The sequence below is a fragment of the Solanum stenotomum genome, chromosome 2 (assembly GCF_019186545.1).
Source record: "Solanum stenotomum isolate F172 chromosome 2, ASM1918654v1, whole genome shotgun sequence".
NCBI lineage: Eukaryota > Viridiplantae > Streptophyta > Magnoliopsida > Solanales > Solanaceae > Solanum > Solanum stenotomum.
This window is the reverse complement of record NC_064283.1, coordinates 33,329,046-33,347,483: the sequence shown is the minus strand read 5'-3', so window position 1 is coordinate 33,347,483 and position 18,438 is coordinate 33,329,046.

Genomic DNA, 18,438 nt, shown 5'->3' with positions numbered 1-18,438 from the left:
AATCAAACCACACCCCTATCAAAAGGCATGTGGGTTTTTCTTAGGTTTGTCGGTTTCAGTTTCGCTTCTAGAAATTTTTGGTCTCTACCGAAAGCAGCTTTTCAATCCGAGTGACAAACGTGCCAAGAGCTTTGGGAATTATGTCCGTGTAAGTTCTTAATTATGGGTGTGAAGCGTGCCACATTCATGGCTAAGAGGTTGCGAGCCTCTTTTTCATACTCGACTTGCTTTGTCACTCTTCCAGAACCAAAGGATATCTTAGCATAAGAGGTTTCTTTTTCAACCAATTGAGTCGAACTACAAGCATCCTGATTTCCTAGGTTTAGGAATATGTAGGTGGGATTAATGTTGAAAACTCGGGTGTATTCAACTTTCACTCTAAAATCTTATTCCCGAGCATTCTGGTATGTTCATAATCCGATATCGGGATGACTCTGAATTCTTTCAAATCGTGTGTCATGTCAAGCGTGTCGAACTACCAGTGGCCTGAATTCTCATATAGCCTGAGATATGTAGGAAACCAATTTCTGAGGTTCGGCCATAATTCCGAAAGTCCGTACCAAATCCCTTTTCCATATGATGAAGGTGTAGTTGGTCAAAATTGGATTTGTCAATTTCATTTTCCTCGAATTCCTTGAATAAATCCAAGTAAAATGAGGGACAGTTGTTGAAACCCCATTTTGGACCTCCACAATACTGACTAATCATCGAGCTTCTTTAATTTCGAAAGATTTCAAATAATTAGTTTTAGGAAATTAATAAAATATATATAATAATATATATATATATATATAATAAAATAAAAATATTTTCAAATCATTTTAAATAGTTTATCACTTGTTTATAATTGTTAAATAATATATGTGTTACGTATAATTGGTACATTTTTATAAATATGCGAAAATGGTCTCAAAGAAATTTTAGTTTTACTTTAATACTTTATTAAACTAATTTTGCCTAAATTAGTAGTTTATATTTTGAGTTATTAGTTCAATAGACTAATTATTTTATTTCGTTAAAATTAAGAAGCTCATTAATTAATTTATATTAATTCATCTTATTTAGTTATTAACCAAATCCTCTAAACCGAGTAAACAAACCAATTTTGGGCTTTTATTTTGCAACCTAACACTAATTTCAGCAGCCCAAATTTTATGCCAATTTACTAATACATTCTAGCCCATAATTTCAATAATTCAGCAATACATATGCATACCAAACATTACCCATCAGCGTACATCAGCAACATCACCGCCCAGCCCTCTTCTAAACCTCCCCGACCCGGCCCACTTTTTATTTCCTCAAAAGAACCCAGAACAGCGTGCAAATTCCAGAGACAAAATACACAGCGACAAACAACAGAGCAACGACAAATACACAGCGATTTCGAACGACACAAACACACTTTCTCCTCCAACGTTCACAAATAGACAGAAAATGATTCACGACGTCTACGAGTACAACAGTACTCTGCCCTTCCTTGTCGTCTTCATCACGTCCCTCTCTTGGCAGCAGCACGCGCTTCTCACCATTTCCTCTTTCGGAATGGTTTGAATCTGCGGAAAATAGATGTTTATCCTTAATGGTGAAAGGATTTTTGGGGATTTTGAATTTCCAAATGGGCTCTTTAAACCCTAAAATCATCCCTTTCCCCCCATTCTTCCGAACACTAGTTTCTTCTATATATTCCCCTTATTCATTGTAGAGAGGAGATTTTTTTGGGGGGTTGGAAATTTTAGAACATAAAAATACACATAATAGTTTAAGCGAAAATAGCTAAATATATATACTAAATACTCCAAGAAAAATAAAGGTAAGAATTAATTTTGGTGTTTGAGTTTGACATCTCTGCCCAAACATTCTGATTCGTTGTTCGCGTTCGAGTCTCGGTGTGGTGGAGGTCGCTGTTTTGCTCGTCCTGTTCCCAATTCGCTGCTCCAAGAAAGGTAAATTCGGTTCCTTCCTATTTCTTCACACCGTTCTGTTTTATTGGGGTATATATGCATCTAGATTATCGCATTTTGAAGCTGCATTGTTCACACTTTTGCTTTCCCTTGTCTTATGGATATTAGATGAGTGCTCTTTTTGTCTTCTTATTATGATAATTTTTAAAATATTCGAATCGATTCATTAGTATTCACACTTTTTAAAATCGATGATTGACGATTTTGGGTTGGTTTGAGTTTAATATAGGTCAATAACTTAATCGGTTTGAGTTTTGAGTGTTCATTTGTGATTAACCTTGACGTTGCAAGGTTTAAGACGTTTGGTTCCGCTGTCGTTGTCGTATCTGCTGACCCGAACCCATTATCAAGCTTTATTGGCATGCTTTGTTCCACTTTTATTGTTTTCTCCTCTATTATTTGCCTTAGGTCATCACTTATTATTTACTTTAAATACTTAAAGACCAAAAATCGATCGAAACAGTAGCTCATGTTTGTCTTTTAACAGTCATGTAATTAATCTAGCAATGATCTTGAGCTTGAGAGATTTTATTTGTTTAGTTGCACTATGTTTTTGTTGGATTTCGTGTTGTGAGTAGATTTAAATTTTATTCTCTTCGGTGCTATAGGATTCGGGAGTCTTTTCGCGTTTCATAGTTAATTTGATATCGAGAAGATTTTATTATTTATTTGAAGATGTGATTTGCCGGTGATTTAAAATTTAGCTTAGACATGAGAATCCACTTATCTATTTCGTTTGCATTCAATAAGTTTTGTTTTCTATTTATTTTATTTTATTTTTGTTTTGTTTCAATCTTTATTTTTGTCGCCTATATGGTTGTGGAAGTGCGTAGTGGATCATGCTATTAATGTAAGTTTAAAAAAAATGTGTGGACAGTGTTGCATCCTTCTTTGTTTTTTTTTTTATTCTTTTTTATTATTATTGTTTTTATTTTTGTTGATGTGCCTTATGTGCTAATTTAAGAGAAACATTAAACAGTGCCTTATTGTCTACCCATTTAGTATTGTTAATCAATTATCTCTACAATGCTTATCTACTCCTCATTAAATGTTTATCACGTATATGTAGTCCTGTCTATCATGCTAAGTTCATATGTTTGCATATTTTTACCATAATCCTTGGTTAGCCGTAAAAATGTTCATGTTCCCCTCCAATTAGGGTGGTCCTACCTTCTTTAATTAGTCGGGATTATTAGGTGTCAGTCACATGGATGGTTCTAGTTATTTCCTTTATTCGGGATTCCAATATTATGCTATGACGTGGAATTTTATCCTATTCTAATTCATTTTCTTTTGCCTTGTTTATTCGCATGCAAATATGCCCGAGTTCTTCATGAACTTCTATCTCCTTCCCTTGCATTTCGAGAGAGTCATAAAGGCTCCAAATTATTTTATCGAGTCAACCGGCCAGCTATGAAAGTCGACGAACAGGTCTCGAAGGTGGGCCTAAGCCATTGTCATTTTACTTGTTATTATCTTGCTAGAATTTAGGACAGGTACAAAAAGTTGGCGAGAATTTGGCCTTTGGCCTAAAACGAAAATCGGCCCAAGTACTGGCCCAGGCGGAGAGATCCAGACTCGGGCCCAAACTTCCTTTCCTTATCTGTTCAATTGCTATTATATGTTTTATTTGCTAAAATTAATCTTAAGATTCTAAAAATTCAACTCCCCAATAGATAACCATTTTGAATTAACCATATAAAATTAAGCAAACATTTTTCTACTAGACTTTTTCAAGAAAATTTGCAAAATGTTGTGCTTAAATAATATTTTTAATATCAACTTTCTCCTTTAAATATCTTTTAAAGTATTAAACTGTTTACTTCTTAATTAATTTAAGTACGCATGCTTTATGTTAAAATCTATTAGCCAAATAGTTAATTATCGGATAACCGCGTGTTAGCGGGCATTTTGGGTGCTTTCAAACCCTTCCCGAAATGCTAATATGGACCCCGAACCCTTTAAGTATTTTTAATAGATTTACTGTTTTGATCTATTTGAAAAATGAATAGTTTTTCTTAATTTTTCCAAAAAAATTAAGTGGCAACTCTAAACCAATCCAAAATATATACTTTCTAATAAAACAAACTTAAATTCAGATAAATTTATCATAACCGACCCATTTGGTAGATATACTTACCTGAGTAATCTTGAGGAGAGTTATAGTTTAGATCAAATAAAATTTATTTAGAAGAAATGTGATCACATAACCTTCTTTCCATTTTTAATTAATAGAAATGACGGTATACTTAGCCCTTAGCCAAAGTTTTCTATTTCAGTTGGTAAAATCATTTAAATGAACCTCATAAAGTCATCCATTTCAGCTTTATAAAGAAATTAGTATATGCAATATAATATAATCTAATACCTCCTTTCAAAAGCTGAAGTATAATTTTAAACATTAAATATCCAACATTGCCTTAGACTTTCGTACGAAAACAATTGACCGCATAATTTGTTAAAAAATTGTAATCACCCTCGAGGGCATTTGTGTGTTTTAGGTCCTTCTACTGTTTTTCCCCTTTCTTACCGTTGTTATGGCGTTTGTGTGGTGTCGGAATGGGTAGCATGCTTCTCGAGGTAATTGGTTGAGTTTAGTTTAACTTTGTCAATCTTTTGTGCCCTTGTGCTTAAAGAGTTGAATTCAGTCAACTTGCGGAGATTTTGATGTCAGATCGGATTTTCATCAGTTCCATCAACTATAGAAGAGTTATTTTGGTCAGGTGTGATGATCGGTTACGGTTTTGATGCTTCTTTTTGGAGTTGATCCGAGTAGGAGTTTTGGCTTTTAAGGTTTCCTTAAAGTTTAACCTCCACTAAAACAAATTCTATTATCATGGACAAATAATTTCGTCATTTATAAATCATATTTCATCACTTAAAATCTTGTGTGTTGAATGAAATTTCGTCAATCAGTCATCACTTAACGTGTGTCGTCACTAAATGTGTTATATTAACTACTAAAAGAAAAAGCATCTCCAAATGCATAAACATTTGTGAGGAATTTACTTATCAAAAAAGTATAATTTGTTTGTAGTTAATAGTATGTTTTTTTACTAAAGTGGTTATTACTATCGATAAATTATGTCGTCGCGAATTATTTAATTCAATAAGTGACGACATTAATTGTCTCTTAAGTTATATTTATTTCATAGTGATCAGATGTAGCTTCGTCACTAACGACTACTTTTTATATACAAAAATATACTTTATCCTTAAATGTATAAATTAAGGAAAAATTTATTATTATAAAAAAAACTTAATAATGATGTGGGTAAATCTATCATTTTGTCACTAAAAGTATTAGTTTTACCAGCAATATATACTGCCAGCTTAAAGTATCACGATTACTGACAATTACAATTGTCATAATATAAAGAAATATCTAGCACTTCAATTTTAGGAGCTTCTTCCTCGGAGCGTGCACTTTCAAATAGTTGTTTTAACTTGTAACACCACTGTCGACTTCTTTTTTTATAGATATCCTCACAACTATCATTCATGTAATGCTCATCCAAAGTAATCTCAAACACTCCTAAAAAAACAAATAAGTTTTGAATACACATAAAAAATGATCAAAATACCTTTTATATTAACATAACAATCACCACATCTCCTAGCATATCATTCAATCTGACTGTTTTTTATTAACTATCAAACCTGCAACTTGTTGAAATCATTTATACAATCTCTTAGTTTATCTAAAAATAAAAATAATTATAGTTCATATGTGATTTTACAATAACAAGGAGAACCTAGAAAAACATTGAAATAGGTTGAAGAGTTGGAGTAGGCACAACCTAAAGGCCAGGTTCTACTACTTTAGTTAACAGAATATCCTTGCCAACATAAGCTTTCAATATTTTTATCGAGATAAATAAAATTATGATCCAAGCTTAAAATACTGATCCACATGTTTTTATCTTTTTTTAGAAACTATTGATCCACAATCATCTTCTTGATATCATTTATACGATCTTGTACTTTTTCAAATAATAATAATAATAACAGCTCATATGCGAATACTCTTGAGTCATATGGAATAATCTTTTACACTAACAAGGAGTACATAGAAAAGTATTTAAATGGGCTTAAGAGTTGGAGTAGGCACAACCTAAAGGCAAAATCTCTACTGTTGTAGTTTACAGAACGTCTATGGCAGAATAAGCTTAAAATAATATGATTAAGATGAATAAAATTGTAATCTAGGTTGAAAATATTGATCCACAAGTTTCTATCTTCTTTAGAAACTGTTGATACATAGGCATCTTCTTGATAGCATTTATACGATCTCCTACTTTATCAAAATATACTAATAATTATAGTTCATATCTGTGTACTCTAGTGCCCTATGTAGTATAATTTTACACTAACAAGGAGTCCCTGTAAAAGCATTTAAGTGGGCTGAAAAGTTGGCGTAGGAACAAGCTAAAGGAAAAAGTCAGTTGCTGCTGTAGTTTACAAAATGTCCCCTGTAGCATAAGCTTACAATCAGGTTGAATATATTTATCCACAACTTTCTATCTTCTTTAGAGGATCCCTGAGAAATTATTTACGAAGGAAGCTTGAAGAGATGAATGTATGCCCCTAGTTGTTATTTTAGTAGCAATTAGTTCAGTTGATGGGCTATTTGTTTGTTTTAGCAGCAATCAGTATGCACCTAGTTGTTGTACTAGTAGCAATTATTTGAGCTGATGTACTAGTTATTTGTTTTCTAGTTTATTAACGGTTGATAATACTGATCCAGAACTTTCTATCTTCTTTAGAGGATCCGTGAGAGATATTTTAGGAAGGAAGCTTGAAAAGATAAATGTATGCTCGGAGTTATGTCTAGAACGACCTTTGGTTTGGTTTTTGAGGTTTTTGGGATATATTTGTGGTTTTCAGCGTTTTGTTTGTTATTTCATTGAAAGTGTTGAGTTTGGTCAACATTTTGATGAAACGACTTTTGTTGGTTGTTTTGTTGATTCCGTTGAGTTCGAAATATCGTTTCTAGTCTAGTATCATACTTAGTTTGTGTCGACAGGATTTCGAACAAGTTCCGGACCCCAACGGAGGATTTTGTTATTTAGTGATTTTACTGATGCAATGTTTCTGGTGCAGAACTAATTCCTTTGTCACGATCATGGGGAGTCACCTCCCTTTTCCTTCGCGTATGGGGGTTGTGGTGCGTTTGCGGGCATTAACTTGGAACTACGTGCATCCAAAGCTTAAGTCTCGGCTTTGCTGACCTTTGCGATCACGAGGAGGTCTCCATGATCGTGAAAAACAATTCAGTGCTTGCCAATATCTTTTTGAAAGACAGGACAACAACCAAAACTGCATTTCCAATATGATTTTTAGGTGATTTTTGGAGCATTTCTTGTCGAATTTGGGTGATTTTTGTTGGACTGTGTTGTGAATGTTCATGGTCTCATTCCAAGATGGTTGAATCTTCCGTTTTTCTTGATTATATCCACAATTTCATCTTTATTTCCCTATTTTGAACCCTTGAGCTAAATTAAATGGTGGTCTTGGTTTTTGTTGATCGGAAATTGGTTTGTGCTCGTGCTTGGGGTCCAAGTTCTTTGAGTGGTTTGAAACCTTGTAATAGAGTCGATTTCGTGACTCTATGCGTGGTACCACGTTTGCTTGTTGGGGGTTTCTTGTTCTTTTGAGTCCCTTTATTTATTATTGCTTTGTAATGTTTATTTTTGTGTTCCCTTGGTGTTGTTGATAGCTTGTCATTGCTCCGAGGCTTTTTGGAAGGGCAAAACTCCTAAGTAATTTTTATGTAAGTGTGGTTTCGGCATCGAGGTAGGCGATGGTATCTACGTCTTAGAATAAACCCTTTTACATATATTATAATCTAGTAGTATTGTATGATTTGGTGAAACATTCGTATTAGCTTAGATTTTGCTGCCTAGTTGATCTATGGACATTATTGGGTTGTTTTGGTAGTATTAGCCAAAAGCCTTAGTTTAGGTTGCCCTTATGCTTGTTGACTAGTATCCTTAGAAATTTTCATAGGTCACACGAAACTAAGGATTGTTTTATGTTTTTAAATTTTTACTCGGTTTGTATGCCTTTATAAATTCTCGAATTTATGATTTCTTTCTCGATTATTGAGTTGTTACACTTGAGGTCGTGAGCTAGAAGCAGGTGTTCTTGGTTAGTCCTCTTGTGTTTTGACGAGTACTCTTCCAAGTTTTATATCGATGAAATGACTTAATTGTGATGATGCCCAAGAGGGGTGTTACTTTGGGGATGAACTTTGATGGAAATGACTTGGTTTTAAAAGGGGAAAACTTGATTTTAATGAGTTGAAAGTCTGCGACACCCATTTGATTCAAGAGTGATAAAAAGCCCTTTTACTTGATAATTTGTAAATTTTTGATGTATTTTACTCTAATGAGCTCGCTTAATCATTTTGGGTAGCCCATTGTCTTAGGCTGGGTTACAATCTCTCATCAAGATTTATATTAATGGTTAACCTCGATGTACCATCCCTGGCGGCCCGTGGATACATCTATCGAGTTTACTGGCTTTCAGTTAAGGTTTAGGTATCATTCTAGGCAGCTCGATGTTTCTTTTGGGCTTACATGTTTCCTTACTTGGTTTTGCAGGACATCATAGTATGAGTTAGCTTTCAGGTGTATTGAGTGTATTATGACTTATGCATAACTTGTGACTTAATCTTTGATATTATTTTACTGTCCTTTATCTTATATTTGTTGTTTAGATTCTTCCCTTGTCTTTTAAATTCTTCGTGCTATTTATTTATATTTGATCTTTTTGAGCTCGGTCAGCCTATGATGCTTGCTGAGTACACCATGTTTTGGTACTTATACTACTCCTCTATACATTTTGTGGTGCAACTCTAGTTCGAGCCACCCTCAATAAGCGTTGGATCTTCCTCGATCGTCACAAACTTGGATTGTGGTGAGCTCTGAGCGTATGGAGATTTGTTTCTTTACCTCTTTTACACTGACTTATATTTTGTATATTGGATTAGTAAAATCTTTTGTGTTTAGGACCTTCGATATTTAGTAGCTAATGTATAGGACATAACAGGTCTGAGGATTGATTCTTGTGTTAGTTGTGTCTTCTCGGTTTTTTTTGGGCCTGTTTTATATATTTTGTTACAGTAATGATTTACAATGTAATCCATTAGTTTATTTTTCTTCTCATTTCGTTGTTTGTCTTATTATAAATATATTGTTGTCTTCTGCAGGTTTTATTTAGGTTTATGCTTGTCCAGTTGGAGGGTTATAATGGACAACATTTTAGCTTGATCTTTTGGTCGTGATAACATGGTATTAGAGCACTTGGTTCACCAATTTCACCGTTAAAGGACCAAGTTCCTATTAGAGTCTTATGGATCAATATTGTGACGTCTGTATCCAATTTTTGAGAGGCTATAGGGCATTTTTGGGGATACTTCATTATTTATTGGTTCTTATCGTGTGTTGATGGTTGTACCAATATCTAAAGTGTGTTTGTTTCATTCTTTCTGAGATGGCTAGGACGAGGTCGAGTGCGGGTGGGCGATACCCTCCTACACCTCCAGGTGGAACGCTGCTTGGGGTACATGGTGAGGAAGACATAGAGGTCAATAAAGAGCATGAACTAAAATACTAGCTCGAGACCACGAGCGAGTAATAACACTAGAGCTTGAGATAGAAGTTAAGTATGTCCAGTATTGGTTGAATGGTGTGAAGCCCAGCCCTACCTCCACCGGGGTTCGTGGCCACCCCAGTACTTTAGGATACTTTTGTTAGGATCCTCTAATTCAAGTAAGGCATATCGCATTAGGGTATTATGCGTAGCAATTTAGCTGGACACCAGGTCAGAGATGAGGCACAAACTTCAGCCCTAATAGGTACATAGGGTATGTAGACCCCAACGACATATTATGATGTTGTGGCCCCTTCTTTAGTGGATTAGCCAGTTCTGACCTTTTCTCCACCTATGGCACTTAGGCCAGCTATGTCGTTTAAGGAGAATAAGATGGTGGGATAATTTATCAGATTGGGTCCTCCTAGGTTCTCTAGTATTGTAGGTGATGATGCTAATGAGTTTTTGCTCAGTTATTAGGAGAGGTTGCATAACCTCGAACTAGTGGAGGCTCACAGGTTTGATTATACCACCTTCCAGTTTGATGGGTCAGTGAAGTAGTGGCGAATATCTTATCTTTAGTGCAGACTAGCCAGGCCATCTTTGATGAGTTGGACTTATTTCTTTGAGGCTTTATTGGAAAATATGTACCTTATAGCTTGAGGTAGCAGTTGCGAGATGACTTTAGAGACTTTACTGAGGGATCACTTTTTAGTTGTAGAAAATGAGGCATAGTTCCATGAGTCTGCTAGACATACATCTATGCTGATGCCAACAAAGGATGAGAGGGTGTCTAGGTTTGTTTGAGGACTTTCATGTCCACTGTGGATGACTGCATAGTAGATGGTGGCATCGAGTTTCTCTTTCATTCCAATTGTTGACCATGCACACACAATTAAGGGATTCATGGTGACACTAATGGAGGAACCCACAAAAGTCCCCACTGTAAGGGTGATTTCAGTGGGTCTTAATTCGGTGGTAGGGGATTCCTAAGCAAAGGCTACACACAAACGTTTTAGCCCTCTAGGACTGTTTAGGCAACTCTATAGATTATAGATGGTAGCACTGCAGGTTCTAGTGGTCAAATGGTTCAAACACTTGTTGAGGCTTCTCAGGGTGTACATTTATGGTATTTACACTTTTGTGGTCTATCAGGTTTAGTCGAGTGGTCTCAGAGGGGTACTATTGGTAGAGGTTTCTACAAGTGTGGTGTAGTATTTTACGTTGCTCGAGAGTTTCCTACGACCAATCATTGTAGGAGGAAGGGTCAGTCGAGTCAATAGAGTTAGACGAGCCAACAAGGTCACCCAGAGCACTAATTTAGGGTACTAGGGGTTGTCCCTAGAGTATTAGAGGTGCTCATCAAGCATGAAGAGCAATTGGTAATGATAGACGCAACTATATCTATGCCTTCACTAGGAGGCTAAAGGTAGAGACATCGAATCAGGTTATCACAAATACAATCTCCATCTCCCATCAGTGTGCTTATACTTTATTTGATCTGGGGTCTACACTTTCATATTTGGTTGCCTATAATGCTCCATAGCTAGGGTTATCTTCTGAGACGTGTTCCAAGGGAGTGGTTTTGAGAATTAATAACTGACTCATTTGGTAAATAAACAGACTTGAGTAAACTTACGGAGAGTTAAAATTTAGATCACAAGCTGTCGGTGAGATCGCGAAAACCCAGTAATGAAATTCATATTTATCTTCTCCCACTTACATTCCAAAAGATCTATGTTCTGAGCCATACCACCGGGCCTTTGGTGCTCTACTTTGACTTGTTTGCAATTATTCACTTAGAAACGAACTATGCAATATACCTCTTCATACTACTCCACCAATAGACTTTTCTCAAGTCGCGTTACATCTTTGTGTAAACGGGATGATTCAGCCACATTTATCAACACCACTCCATCTTCATTGGAATCCAATAACCAGACTCGTAATGGTGCAACTATGTGAACATGTTTTGCTAATTCCTTCTTTCCTTCCTCAAAATGGGCAGTACTACCCACAGATAACCCACAGATAACTTGCTCAAAGCATCGCCAACAACATTAGCCTTACCTGGGTGGTAGAGAATACTTATGTCATAATACTTGAGTAACTCTAACCATCTCCTATGTTAGAGATTAAGCTCTTTCTAACTAAATACAAATTAAAGACTCTTGGAATCGGTGAACACATCTACATGAACACCATAGAGATATTGATGCAATATATTTAAACAAAACACTATAGTAGCCAACTCTAGATCATGAGTCGGGTATTTCTTCTCGTGAATCTTATTTTGTCTGGAGGCATAGCTTTAAACTTTGCCATTGTGCATCAATACAGAACCAAGTCCAACTTTGGACGCATCAAAGTACACAACGAATCCTCGTGTACCTTATGGTATGGTCAATAATGGGGCAGTAATTAACCAGTTTTAAAATTCCTGAAAGTTTTTCTCACAATCTTCAGACAATTGAAACTTCACTGTCTTCTCATTCAACTTTGTCAACGGGGACAAAATTGATGAAAACCCCTCAACAAACCTCATATAGTAACCCGCCAAACCCAAGAAACTCCTTATATTAGCTGTAGATGTGGGTCTAGGTCAATTCTACACCGCTTCGATCTTCAGAGTGTCAAGTTCGATCACTTCACTAGAACAATGTGGCCTAAGAATTCCACGAACTCAATCCAAAACTCACACATGGAAAAGTTAGCACACAACTCTCTATCTGTGAGAGTTTGAAGAACTACTCTAAGATGACTAGCATGATCCTGTGTATTCCTCGAATAAATTAGAATGTCATCAATTAACATGATAACAAACATGTCAATATATGGCTTAACTACTATGTTCATAAGATCCATGTACGTTGCAAGAGCATTGGTTAAACAAAAAGACATTACAAGAAACTCATACTGACCATAGCGGGTCCTAAATGATGTCTTTGGGATGTCACTTTTCGTTACTCTCAACCAATGACAGCCTAATTTGAGGTCTATCTTAGAAAAGCAAGTGGCACCCTGAAGTTGATCAACAAATTCATCAATTCTCGAAAAAAGATACTTATTATTTATGGTAACCTTGCTCAATTGACGGTAATCAATATACGTCCTAAGATAACCATCTTTCTTCCTCACAAATAAGACCGGAGCACCCTAAGGTGAGACACTAGGTCGAATAAAACCTTTATCAAGAAGGTCTTTCAACTGCCCTTTTAACTCTTTCAACTAAGCAAGATCCATTCTATATTGGGTAATGGAGATAGGTCGAGTATCATGAAGAATATCTATGATGAAGTCTATTTCACTCTTAGCAGGGACTTCGGGAAGATAATCTCGAAAGACCTTTGGAAACTCACTCACCACTGGAACTGACTCAATAGGCAGTATCTCAACACTAGAGTTATTAACTCGGACTAAGTGATAGATGAAGCCGTTAGACACTAACTTTCTAGCCTTAAGGTACGAAATAAAATGACCCTTAAGCGATGCTGAACTACTCCTCTACTCTATAACTGGCTCCTTAGGAAACTGTAACTTAACTACTCGAGTCCTACAGTCAATTGAGGCATAATAGGTATGAAGTCAGTCCATACCTAGAATAACATCAAAGTCCACCATGTCTAACTCGACTAAGTTAGCCATGGTGTCCTTGTGATTGATAGAGATGGTACAATCACGATAAACTCTCTCAGCTAGAATAGACTCACTAACTGGTGTGGAAACACTAAAGGGCTGAAGAAGTCACCCACGAAGGATATCAAATCTCATAGCAACACTCGCACGTGGATCAAGAATATATACATCAAAAGTAAAGACTTTGATCATACTAGTAATAACATCTAGTGAATTCTCTTGCTCTTGGCGACTAGTGATAGCGTATAGACATTTGCTCCTCCGCTTGTCCCTAAAGTAGCTCATCTTGGTGTAGCTCTGTCTACTCGAGCCACTGAAGAAGATTAGGCTCTATTGCCCCTTTAATATTAGATTGCTTGTTCTTAGGGCACTCTCATGAAGTGACCTATCTTACAACACTTGAAATAGCCACTGAGGCATCACGACACGCTCCTAGGTGGTTCGTACCACACTTAAAACATCTAGGATCCCAGTTGCCTCCTTGTGCCACACTACCATGAGATTGAGCATGTCGTGCTCTGAAGTTCTGCAAATTTTGATATCTGAACTCAACTTTGTTCTTTGGTGCAAGTGCACTAGCAGATGATGGAGCAGGTCTAGTTGGCCTTTGTTGAGAAGATGACCGGTTTGCAGTACCTGCCTTCTGATGTCTACACTCTGTACCTGCTTTCTTCGCCTTTTTGTTGTGGAAGTCTTCCCTAAATCTCAACTTGTCTTCCTCAACCTGGTGCATAGAGATCATAAGCCTGGCTATGTCCATGCCCCCTATCAACATAGTTGTCTTACCCTACTTACTCGATCAGTGAGACAACCCTAACACAAACAAGCTCATCTTCCTCCTCATATCCGCAACCATCTCCAGAGCATAACGGGATAGTTGAGTGAACTTGAGGCTATACTCATGCACACTCATGGACTCCTGCTTAAGGGTAAGAAATTCTATTACCTTAGCCTCTCTCAAATCACGGGGAAAGAAACTCCATATGAAGGCACCTTCAAACACAACCCAGCTCACAATTGGTTCCCCTTTAGCTCTGCTCTTCTTCCATTTGTCGTACTAAATCCTAGAAACACCCTTGAGATAGTTGCATCTAACTCAACTCGATCAACCTCAACAATATGCATAACCTCAAACACCTTCTGCAAGTCCTCCACAAAATTCTCCGGATCCTCACTAACATTTGACCATGTGAATTTTGGAGGATTCATCTTGAAGAACTCATGGATTCTATATCATCCATATCCTGTTGAACCACTCTTCATTGACCAGCTTGGTTTGTCACCACGTGTCTCGACATCCGGATAGCATCCCAGAACTCAGCATTAGTGACCTTTTCTTAGGGTTGCACTTCTGGTCCATTGAGTACCCGTTGGTCCTAGGGATCAATATTTCTCCGAGAAGGATGACCTCAAACATCTCTTCATGGAGGCATTATCTGAAAGATACGCGCTAGCACGAATTAGAAAGAAACTTTTAAAGAGTTGAACTCAATCTCATGAAAAGAGTATGAAAGAAGTGGAAAATTTCCTAAAATATCATTGCCTCCTAATTGTAGACGTGGCAAGCTTTACACTAATAATCAGGAATCTAGAGACACGACTTCATAGACACCCTAGGACTCTTTAAATCTATGCTCTAATACCAAGTTTGGCACACCTCGAGCCTACACCCTGGACATGACCGGCACTGGAGAACAATTGCTAGTCCCTAAGCGAACCCTTGGACTGGCTTAATACTCAACAGTAGACTTATTCAACAATATATAACCTTAATATTCAATGAGTAACTCAAACGTATCAAAGAAAAATAACTTAGAATATTTAAAGTATTTAACAAACCATAAAAGGTAACTCAAGTCTTAAACATTAGCACTGGAAATGGAAAAGACTCCTCAAAACACTACTATCTATGAAGCCTTTAATAACTATGATGGACGTCGAGACAAGACCCACACCATCTTAATAATACTGAAAATAAAAGGGGAACCCTCCAGAAGCATGGAGGCTCACCGAAGCTAACTGGGGCTGCAAGGGATATCAACAGTGAGCCTGTTGACTACCCAGAATACCTTTATATGCATCATAAAAAGATGTAGGCCAAATGGAGTCAGTACATTGAGCATGTAAGGGGAACTCTGAAGTATAAATATAGGCTTAAATTGATAGAACAGAAAAACATACTCAACTCGTCTCAACTCAACTCAAGGATACTCAACTCAACGCAACTCAACTCAAGGATACTCAACTCAACTCAATAATATTCAACTCAACTCAATATGAAAGCAACAATAAAGATGAATTTTACATAAATCATTTTAAAAAGTAGATAATAACTCAATGTAAATAAAAATATACAATAGTAAACTTTTTACTCTTAGTTGGGAGATTCTCTAACCGACAACCATTAGTATGAGCTAAGTGATGATACAACGTCTCGCCCATGCTAGGAGAACTTTCCTATACCTTGATAAAGTATAGGATATCCTCAACTAAGTGGATCCACTAATCAATTCTTAAAAGGAATAAGGAATCATCTAAAAAGTATGACCCTTTACTCATGTTGGCATTCATGGTTTATGAGGATTTTGAGTTGTCAGAACTCATCCCCATATCGGTGCTCAATAATACTCCCAATAATATATAGATATATACCTCATTCTTATATGTTTTAAATAAAATATAACTCCTCCTCAATTTGAGATAATTACTCAAAAGATTTCTGTTGAAAGATATGATGCTTAAAACTACTCATAAACTTATTTAGAAAGCATAGTTTTTGTAATTTTAGATGTAAAGTATTACATACTTGGGAATACTTAGACCCCTCATACTCAATTTGAATAATGAACTCAACTCTCCTCATCCTCATACTCAATTACTCAAGCCTTAAAACAAGATATAAATAATTGTAGAAAACTTCTCAAAAGGACTCAAAAGACTTTCTTGAACCTTACTTTTAATTTGTACTTTAATTTGAAAAGTGAAATTAAGAGACATGACTAGAATATATGTAGGATCTCTCAATGATTTATGAAGATTTAGATAGTTAGGATTAAGAAGGGAATGAAAGCTCGACTCAAAGGAACAAGTATGGACCAAAGAACATAAGGGAAGGTTGACTGACACACCTAGCGTATCCTTGGCCCGTGGTGCCTGCCCTCCATTTACTGGGGATGGTTTGTGGTGCAATGCACGCGCAAGGAGCCATCCCTCCTGGTGCATCAAAGGCACGCCATCCTAGCCCTTTTCAAGAACATTATGACGAATTTTTCTTCTCAATTTTTGGTCCTAATTCACGTGGAATCGGTTGATTTCTTTCAAAATCCCTTAGATTCATTAACCCAAAACAAGTAAATGAACATCTACTCAAAATCCCTGAAGGAAATACCCTCATTTGCAAGATCCTCACCTAAAGAACTCCACAAAACTCCATTATCAAAGAATGAAGCACAAAACCTCAAAGAACTAAATCAAGAACTCAATATACTCAATCTCATGGATGAATTCAAAATTTGAAACTCATGATTGCCATGAGGGTGATCAAACCCATTATTATTAAAACCTATATANACCTAAAGAACTCCACAAAACTCCATTATCAAAGAATGAAGCACAAAACCTCAAAGAACTAAATCAAGAACTCAATATACTCAATCTCATGGATGAATTCAAAATTTGAAACTCATGATTGGCATGAGGGTGATCAAACCCATTACTATTAAAACTTATATACCTCGAAAGAACCAAGTTCTTGGCAACAATCCTCAAAACATAATGAATGTTTGAAGCTTTCTCCATTTTTCTACTCTTGAACTTTGCCCTAACCTTTCAAACATTTTAGACTTGAGGGAAAACTAATTTTAATCAGATTTGACCCTAATTTGGAGAAACAATGTGTAGGCCCAGTGGGCTAAGGAAGACAAAAATATCCCTCCTTTAAAGGGAGCAATTACATTAACTAGACAGGTTGTACTCAAACAACCATATCTTCTTCATCCGAACTCGGAATTTAGCAAACTCGGTGGAGTTGGAAAGAGGACTTAACGACCTTCGTTTGATACCTTATGGGTCCTCTAACTCATCCTGTTTTTAAAGATATGGTCATTTGAAATTGATCCAAAACTTACAATATTAGAGTAACTTGTACCAATCTCAATTTAGCTCTTTCTAATTTAGTTCTTTCTAAATTTATCTCTTTGGAGGACCGAGTGTTACATCTATTTATTAAATCATTCAAATAAATTTATCATAACCGACCCATTTGGTAGATATACCGACTTGAGTAATCTTGAGGGGAGTTAGAGTTTAGATCGCATGAAATTTATTTAGAAGAAATGTGATCACATAACCTTCTTTCAATTTGAAATAGATTTAAATGACGGTAAACTTATCCCTTAGCCAATGTATTACATAATATTGGTAAAATCATTTAAATGACCCTCATAAAGTCATCTAATTCAGCATTAATATAGTATATACAGTATAATGTAATCTAATTCCTCTTTTCAAAAATTGAAGTATAATTGACAACATTAAATATTCCACATAGTCTTGACTTTTGTGATGAAATAATTGACCGAACAATTATTTCCAAAATATAAGGTTCATTGCATTAATTACAAATTAATTAATAAACACAAAATTCTACAGAAAAGTGTAACAGAATGTGCTGCAATTTTCATAATCGTCATTTATTATAATCTAGAGTGATATTGAAAAATCTAGCATAATTTCAAAATGTGCAAACTTATTACTTATTTTAAGCTCATTTTAACATTTTTTCCTTTTTTAACTATTGACCAAATGTTTTTTATACAATATATAGATGCACATAATTTGATATTAGAAGTACATAAGATATAACAATAGCAATATTTCTAAATTTATTTTTTAGCCTCACTTCTTTATCATTTACCTCTATATTTCTGAAACTTGTGTGTGTTGTAGTGCTTCTAAGTCATGGGGTGGGGGTGGGGGAGGGGGAATGTAGAGACAACTGAACCGAAAAAAGATTTTTGTTAGATTCTCTCATCTATACAATTGATTAAAATCTATTTTTTGTTCATAGATCTCTTCAGACTTTTCATTTTACAAACTTAGCTCAAAAGGTGTGTTTATTTAGAAAATGGACTCTCTCTTGTTTATTTGTTTTTGTTACTTTAAAACTTATTTTTGTTGTTCTATTTTTGCAGCATGAAGAGATCGAGAGATGACTCTCCATTTGATTTTTCCCATAAAGATT